The sequence below is a fragment of the Monopterus albus genome, unplaced genomic scaffold, assembly GCF_001952655.1.
Source record: "Monopterus albus unplaced genomic scaffold, M_albus_1.0 scaffold133.1, whole genome shotgun sequence".
Classification (NCBI taxonomy): domain Eukaryota; kingdom Metazoa; phylum Chordata; class Actinopteri; order Synbranchiformes; family Synbranchidae; genus Monopterus; species Monopterus albus.
In genome coordinates, this window is record NW_018128013.1 from 946,315 (window position 1) to 953,177 (window position 6,863).

At 41.3% G+C, this 6,863-nt stretch overlaps 1 long non-coding RNA gene across 1 annotated transcript; it reads left to right on the forward strand.

Moving 5' to 3' along the window:
• Window positions 1-878: 878 nt before the first annotated feature.
• Window positions 879-1,993, forward strand: LOC109967630 (uncharacterized). Its single transcript, XR_002275961.1, has 3 exons — window positions 879-987; window positions 1,623-1,772; window positions 1,910-1,993. It is a non-coding gene; the product is annotated as an uncharacterized LOC109967630 (long non-coding RNA).
• The last annotated feature ends 4,870 nt before the right edge of the window (window positions 1,994-6,863 follow it).

A 6,863-nucleotide genomic window follows, 5' to 3' on the forward strand; every position in this document is an offset into this window, starting at 1 on the left:
AAGATCTCTGATTGTGGCAAGACAGTCAGGCCTGTCGAGTCTCTTTCCCAGGGACACTGTAGACTGAAGAAATCAGGGACAACCTGTTCTACCTCCTAAGCCACAGCTGCCTCTTTGTAGTGAAAATTATTCAAGAAAAACAATATTTCAGAAATGGTGGTGTTCTATAAGATGGCATGGTGAAACAGTGGTTAGCAATGTCACCTCAGAGCAAGAAGGTTTCGGATTCAATCCCAAGCTGACCTGGTGTCTGTGTGGAGTTCGCATGTCATCCCTGTGCCTGCGTGGGTTCTCTCCGGGTACTCTGGCTTTCTCCCACAGTCCAAACACATGCAGCTTTGGTTGATTGGTGACTCTAAATTGCCCATAGGAGTGAGTGTGAGTGTGTGTGGTTGTTTGTCTACATATCAGCCCTGTACTAGACTAGCAACCTGCCCAGGGTGGACCCTGCCTCTCACCCAATGTCAGCTGGGATTGGCTCCAGCTCTCCATGACCCTCTTCAGGATAAGTGGTGTAGATAACGGATGGCTTGCTTCAAGATATAGCTCATTAACTTTTGAAGATACATCAACTGTATTGATTGAATCAGCAGAGCTTTAGCTCGAATCTGTAGCATTATTTGTTGTCTCACAGTAGCAACATTTCCTTGTACTTCCTATAAATCTGAACGTTCTGTTAATGTGAGTGTGTTGAATGAAGTATTACAAATGAGCTGAAGTGAGTTCCATAATTTGGTATAGGCATTGTAATCACCATTCATTATTTTCACCTGCTGCGCATTTTCTCCCAGACTACAGCCCATATATACCTCCTCCTTTCCCTCAGTCACTGGCTTGTCCACTAATAAAGTTTACATATTGACGCCGATGTTCACGCTGTTCATTACGCTCTCAAGGCTCACTATGCCCTGCTTTTCTTGTCCTGTTTATCAGCACGGATTCAGGACATTATCAACACTTCTACCTTCATCTCCTCACCTGTGTTAGGTAATTTCTTAGTCAGATAGATATTGATTAGAGATCTGTTGTATTAGAAGATGTTAGTGTAGCCAGGATGTCTTCCTCAGGCTGTTAAATGCAAGGTTAGTTAAAGCAGAGAAAGGCTGCAGTCAGGGATAAATGTTATTATGACGGTAAAAGTGACCATAATATTTGTCTTAATGTGTAATGTTATGTCAAATTGTTTTAGATACACACCACGAAAACAACAGCCACACACCTTGACTTTTCCTCATGTTTTGGCTAACGTTATAGCCAGCTGCAAAGCTGGTGAGAGAGAGACGTCTCGGTTGACGTTTCTGTGGAGGAGGGGGGGAGCCAATTAAGTGATGATATTGTATAGCAATTCTTGGTTCGGGGTCTTTTTCTGCTTCCGGGCTGCTTGGGCAGCCTGGGGGTTGGAAGATCTCTGGAAATGTAATGTTAATTCTTGCCTGTGACTCTTTGAATAAACCAGCACGGTTATATTTTTATATACTCAAGTGGTCTGAGTCGTCCCTCTGAGTTCCTGGTTTGAAAGAACCGGACGAGGCTTTATAATAGAATAAAGCCTTTACCTGCGAGTTCCTGAATTGGCTTGTCTTCTGTCCCGCATTACCTGCTGTGTGTTCCTCACCTGTCAGTGACGCCGATGACTCTTCTGACTCCGTCTACTTGCTAGTAAGTGCCAGAATCTCCTGCGATGCGGTCGCTATTCCTGTCCAGCACTACCAGCTGCTTGTTCCGGATTTGCCAGCAACAATGTCAACTCTACTGCCCCTATTTCCTTACCTGTGAGCTCCTGGTACATCTCCTGTCTTGCCTTATCTGCTGTGTGTTCCTGATGTTGACTCTCCTGTCTCCATCTCCTTACCTCCACATCTCCATTCTTCCGCCTGCCTGATTCACCTGTGTGTCTCTTGTGCTCCAGCCACGCTGACCCACCAGTGTGTTCCTGGCCCTGCAGTTCCCCCCAAGTTCTCCACTGCCTGCCTGACTCCCCTGAGTGTTCCTAGCACCACAGTTACATTTTGGTTTGTTGTACCTTCTTCTTTGAATAAAGACTTTCTGAGCTCCATTATAACCTTGGTCTGAATTTTGGGTCCTAGTCCTGTGTGAGTGTTACCTAAATCCTAAATGAAAGAAAAACACCTAATTACTAATCTTAACTCACTAAGCACATTAAAAAGGGAAAAAAAGAAACTGAAACAAAAGTGGCAGTTCAACCCCTACATGGAAGAAGCCTACTGCTCACATCAGAACCAACCAGCCAGCATAGCCTAGTTACACAATGTCACACACTTACAAATACACAGCTCTGACATATTGGCGAACAAAGGAACACAATTCATAAAGGCTAATAAAACTGTCACAGAGTGGACTGGAGGTTGATGACAGGAGCAAGAAAGTCTTCGGCCGTCCAGCCAGTCTGGGAGACACCTATTTGATGACCAGGGAGTGCTGGATGGAATGATCACTAGTAGCCTCCTCCCCTTGAATCCAAGCAATTAGGCACAGACATCTAGACTTTCATCCAAAGTCACCCATTATATTCTCATCTCCACACACATACACTTGTACACACACAAGAGAACTCAGGAAACAAAAAACATGTTGGGTGGCACAGGGATGATACTGGGCAGAGATCTGCAGAAACAGCCTGGGGCAGCTGTAGGACTGAGATCATTTTCCAACAATTGTAGGAGTTGCTGTGACAGAATGGGTCAATAAAAAAATTATAACAATCTAAAAGAGCTCTTAGTGAACTGGCAGCATATCATTGGAACATAGTGTAACCTGGCATTTTGGTTTTTTTTTATAATATATTACATTTCATTGCAAAAGTTTGGGTACAGTATTTTGTTGAACTGAGAAAAAATAAATACAATTTCTGCAGTAAACATATTAAAAACACCTCCACATGTGAATATACTGCTTTTTTATTTCATGGACTTAAAAATATTTTAAGCCATATTTGTGGCATGTGCAAAAGATTGGCCACCCTACTTAGTGAGTACCTAGTGACTCGTCTTTGGCAGATACCACAGCTTGGAAATACATTTTGTAGCCAGTTCTGTGTCTTTCCACTGTTTGATTTAGGAGTTTTAACCACTCTTCCTGCAGATCACTTTAGGCTGTCGGATGTATTTAAGATCTACCTCCAGATTTAGCTTAAATGTTCAAATTAGGTGACTGAGTGCTGTTCTAAAAGTTTAAGCTTTCATTTCTTAAAGTAGTCTATGTTGGATTTTAACATATGTTTTGGATCGTTGTACAGTTGCAGTAAATTTACATCCAGAATTTATTGCTATTTAGTAGAAACCAATCAGCTGTCTGTGCAGTGCTTCCTATGTTCCATATTTCCGTGCAGCCCCAGCAGTTGACAAGGTGTTATTTTCTAATGGTGGTAAATTTTCCTCTTAACTCACCTTTGGTGATTGTGGTCAAAGATCTCACTTTTGAACTTCATCACTCCACCACAGTTGTTTTCAAAGTAACTCAAACCAGATGTTTCACTGCAGGCTTCAGATTAGTGATGATGACACAGATGAGGTTTCCTCCTGAGGAGTGTTTTGCATAGCTCACTGCTGCACAGTGGAATTTGCATGACCATTCCTGTGACAGCGACACCTTTCTGCTCAGCAGCTTTAGCTTAGTCTACCAGATCTTGTCCTGACTTCCACAGTTCCCTTTAGCTGCAATTAATGTTACTTTGGACTGAGGAATTCTTTTTGATCCCCATTTTGTAGGCATTGGTGTGCTTTGTTAGGTTATTTTTTAGTTAGATAGATATTCAGAGATTTGTTGTCTAGTAATGTTTAGTGCAGACAGGGTGACTAGCTTAGGCTGTTAACTGTTCAGCCTGCAGTGCAGACTGCAGGCACGTCAAGGTTACAGGAAAAGAGCTGTTAGTGTCAACTGTAATGCTAGTCTTAATATTTGTCTTAATGTGTAAGGTTATGTCCAATTGTTTTAGATACACACCACGAAAACAACAGTCACGCACCTTGACTTTTCCTCATGTTTTGGCTAAACGATAGAGCAGCTGCAAAGCTTGCTTATCGGGTGGCGTCACGGTTTGACGCCCCTTGTAGCATGGGCTAGCCCAAAAATGATTAATATTATATAGGTTGTTGGGTCCAGACATCTTCAGCTTTTCTGCTGCCTGCAGGCAGAGGGGTGAGAGAGCTCTGGACGTGTCCTGTGAATGCTTCTTGTTCAGCCCCTTAGACAGTTGCTTAGAGAAGCCCGTGGTTGTTGGGTGTGTTGAAGAGTCAGAGTTGATCAGCTCTGGAACTGTCATCACCTGACTACTACTGTTTCTAAAAGAAATGTGAATATAATAAAATTGGCGAATCCCACAAATCTCATAAATTGCTTGCATGTGGTGCTTAACAACAGATCTGTTCATGTCAAAGGTGCCATTAGGCCCAGTGAGCTGAAGGTGGCTGAAATGAGGGAAACTGGAGCATTAGTGGTGATTAATCACTGTCACCTTTAACAAGACCACAGCTGATTTCACTCATTGTTAAAAAAATATTTTATGCAACAAGAAGCCACTGCCTTATTTCTTTCCAGAGATAACTTTAGCTGTCTCTTTGTCCCTCACTCACTGGCTGGTGTTTTTTTTTCCATCAGTGCTTACCTTAAACTAGATGACATTTTAAATTATTTCCTGGTTTCTAACTCCTTTTTGAGTGTGTAATTAGAGAGAGTGCATATCTGCATGCTTCGGTCTTGAGAGTATACAGTGCTCCATGTCACCATCTGACAAAATCTAACATGTTTAATAGGATGTTGTTATCTTTGGACTCATTATGTGTTGATCCAGTTAAATGTACAGCATACGTGTCTTCTCTTGTCGCTTTCTTTTTCCTGACAAAAAGAGCCTTCTCATTAGCAAAACAGTTCATGTAGGCTTAGGTGTGAAGAACACTGTGTGCTTTGATTACTTGTCTGAAATTACTGAGCTGGTACTCACTCTCTAAAGTACAAGCAAAAATTCCTCCCACACCATATGCCCAAATGGAAAAAAGGCTTGTTCCCAATCACAGAATTTGATGAATATCTGCCTATGTATCAAGATAAAGTCCCATCACCATGAGGAGGGATTTTTCAGAACTTTGTCAACAACAAAGAAATATGATATTGCAACATGTTTCACTTTGTTACAGAAAGTATAAAGGATTTGCATTCTTTCATAACAAGTTAAAGAAAAAGCAAATTATTTAATCATGTTTTAAGGACTTATAGAAATTAAATATGCAAGCCAGTAGGTAGAGGCAGTGCAGAATGTCTCAGGTGGGTGTGATTATTTGAAAATTGGCCATAACATTTTTCCACTAATTACAACCAAAATCTTATCTTATCATCATCATATAATTATAAAAATTGTTATAAGACTGTTATGCAGAGACTTTTTTTTTTCATGATTAAATCCATTCAAGCCGGTTTAAATTTAAAGCTGTACTCATTGTTTTTATATTAATAGTGGATAAAATGTGACACCTGTGCAAAGCTGAAGGTGTCACCTGTAGCGACAAACCCGCAGAGACAGCGCTCCACCACACAGCTCCTATCAGAGCATTTATATCTGTTTTAGTCAGTTGGTTGTTACTGTCCAAGAACTCTCTCGGCAACCTTATTTTCAGCAACATAAAACATAGGACCTTTCCCCAGATAAGCAGGGTTTCATTCCAGTGTGTTTTTTCACCTAACCTGTCTTCAACCTAACCAAGTAGTTAACATAATGAAACCAAGACAGTGCTGTGGGAAGAAGGTTAAACGCATGATCTTACTGAATGGTAAGCCATCTTACAAGCAGTTACAATTACAAAGTGGAGAAAAAACATTAAAAGACAAATAAGATGTATAAAGGAGACTTTTTAATTCAGTAGTATCCTTGAGTATTATTAAAGCATCAGTGGCAGCATTGAGAACACAGGTGCTACACAGCAGTCGAACTGCTGAGTGAGGAAAAAACTCCTGCAACATGTTTGATCTTGTTTTCTACTGAATCTGTCTGTAGTTACTTTACACCTGCCCGGTGGTGTTTTTTATGCCTTATAAATAGCAAGAAAATGTCCACCTTCTACTGCATTTTCAACATTCTTACTGAAGCAAATTTTATTGGCTGCTGACTGAATTGTCTGAATTATTGCGTATTATGGCAATAAATTTGGCTACATCCAATGAATCCTGCAGTTTCAAGGGGGGAGGTAGCGGGTAGAGCAGCAGTCTCCAGCAGGTTCAAATCTCAGTGCCTGCAGTCCACATGTTGAAGCGTTCTTGGGCAAGACACTGAACCCCCCAAGTTGCCCGTGATGGTGGCGCGTATGTACGCTGCGGCCCAGGGCCCTCAGGTCCAAACAAAATTTCATTGTTTGTGTCACAATGAAATAAAGCTGCTTCTTCTTCATTACTGTGACAATTGACATTTTCTTCCATTATCATGATGTCAGTCACACTGTTGTGGTCTAAAGTGAACCCTGTGAAATCCAAGTTTGTGTCACTGTGACATGTAGCTGCTCTAGACCAAATGTGGACAGTGTGAGGTGAGTGGAGGGTTGATATACAGTATATACAGCCTTTGCTTCAACTGTAATAAAACTTCCATGAGGGAAGAGATTGAATTGTGTTTCACACATTGGGGATATCACTTTCTTTTCTCCTTTTAACGCTTTGTCTAAGTGTTAAAAGGAGACCTATCAACCACAACAAGTCTGTCTGAAAGCTGGAATCAAAGTGTGCACCCACCTGCATGTGGTGGAAACACATCCTTAAGCTCAACAATGCAAGTGAAGTTGATTTCCCTTTTCTGATGACAGTATTGAACAGGCCACATCTTTTCTTTCCTCTGTTTGTTTTTGTCTTCTCTGTTTCCT